The following is a 2,405-nucleotide window of genomic DNA, read 5'->3' as shown; positions in this document are numbered from 1 at the left end:
TACGAAATCCAAAAACAATAAGTAGAAAAAAATTAACACAAAAAATTAAAACTTCTTTATATGTGATGATGAAAGGCATCATCACAAAGTAAAAAGAAAGGTGACAACTTTTTAACCCAGCAATTTCACTTCTCAGGAATCTATCCTACAAATAGACTATACTGCATAGACACAAATTGAAATAAGCAAAAACTGATTTGTTTTGTTTATAATGATAAAATAATTGTAAACAAACCAAGTGTCCAGCATAGAGTATGGTGCATCCACCCAACAGAGTACCATGCAGCTGAAAACAGAATGAAGAAGATCCCTGTGGACTGACATGGAGCAATTACCTGGATATCAGTAATTTATATGAAGTCAATATTAAGTGAAAAACATAATATCAGAATATTTGTTTCTCTTTTGTGAAAGAATTTTTGATTTTATATTCTTAATTTGTAAACATTTAAAAAATATGAAAAGTACCTGATAAAGTAGAAATCACCTGAAATCTTGCCCACTCCGAGATTAACACCATTATACATCAATTATATTTATATCTATTATATATATATGTCTTTATGTTATAAACAATTGATTTATAATAGATTATATATGTTATATATAAAATCTTTACATCTATTATATATAATAGATATATATCATAGATATATACCTATTATATAATCTTTATTTCACTTCTCAGGAATCTATCTTAAATAGATATAAAGATTATATAATTATACTGGTTATAAAGATTATATAATATTTACATAATAGATATAAAGACTATATAATATTTGCATACTAGATATAAAAATTATATAATATTTATATAATAAACATAAATATGTAATAGACATAAATAGAATATATAATTTAGAAATTCATAATTATTATAGTATTTTGTTTCCTTTCTTGTTTAGTGTCTGTCTTGCTCACTAAACTTTCAGCGTCATTAGGACAGGGACCATGTTTATGTTTTCACTAAAATATCTCCCACTACTTGCTACTCAAAACACAGAGTTCAATACATATTGGGTGGGATCTAATGAAACTACAGCTTTGGTGGAGTTATGTATTTATAATAGATATAATTATATAATAGATATAAATATAAGAATGGGATGATGTTGTGAATAACAAAGCCAGAAAATTTCTGTTGGACATGGTAAGTGTAATTCCACTTGTTAGATAGGTGAATATACGTGGTATTATGGGAGTCAAGAATTGGGTTGGGGGTGAGTCAAGAAACATTTTCTTAGAGGAGATCCTGAAACATTCTGGACCTTTTTTCTGTCCCTCATTTTTGGCTAGATTTGCAGGGTTTCTTAAAGTTGTTTCATTTTTGTGGGTACATGGTAGGTACATATTTATGGGGTACATGAGATATTTTGATACAGACACAATGCATAAGAATCACATCAGGGTAAATGGGGTATCCATCTCCTCAAGCATTTATCCTTTCTTTATGTTGCAAACTACCCAATTATGCTCATTTATTTATTTTTGAACGTACAATAAATTGTTGACTGTGGTCACTGTCAAATACTAGATTTTATTTATCTAATTATATATTTGTCCCCTTTAACCATCCCCACTCCCCACCATCCCACTATCCTTCCCAGCCTCTGGTAACCATCATTCTACTTTCTATCTCCATGAGCTCTATTATTTCAATTTTTAGCACCCACAAATAAGTAAGAACTTGAGATGTTTGTCTTTCTGTGCCTAGCTAATTTCATTTAACATAATGATTCTCCCTTCCATCCGTGCTGTTGTAAATGACAGGATCTCATTCTTTTTTATGGCTGAGTAGTATTCCATTATGTGTATGTGCCACATTTTCTTTATCCATTCATCTGTTGATAGACACTTAGGTTTCTTCCAGAAGATTTTTTATCATGTGCTACATTTTATGTCCTAAAAGTGGAGGGGAGAAAGACTGTACAGGCATTTTTGCTTATATCTACACAATGAAGCACAGGAAAACGGTTTCATGTAAGGGAGGGGGAGGGACAGAGGTGGAAATGCAACTTCTCTGTGTTTCCCTTTCTGTGTAGGTTTGACTTTTGAATCTTGTAAAATATACTACCTACCCTTACATTTTAATTAAATAAAAAAGATAACACTCTAGAGAAACTACGTAGATTATTAATAGCCATGTAAATAAAAAGCCTACACAAATCAATAAGAAATTTCCATCTAATAGAAAGATGGCAAAGGACACAGATAATGTATAGAAGAAAAACAAATGTGCAATAAACATAATGGTCTCATTCTCGGCAAGAACCAAAGAAATTCTAATTAAAACAATAAGATATTTTTATGTAAATGATTATCTTTTTTGTTTTTAGAGCGGTAACATTTATTAGGAAGGAGAGATTTCAGTTTGATCCCCATGACTCACACAGAAGCAACAA

Source organism: Cebus imitator, unplaced genomic scaffold, assembly GCF_001604975.1.
Source record: "Cebus imitator isolate Cc_AM_T3 unplaced genomic scaffold, Cebus_imitator-1.0 Scaffold50, whole genome shotgun sequence".
NCBI lineage: Eukaryota > Metazoa > Chordata > Mammalia > Primates > Cebidae > Cebus > Cebus imitator.
The sequence above is the reverse complement of the archived record's forward strand: the minus strand, read 5'-3'. Positions refer to the sequence as shown.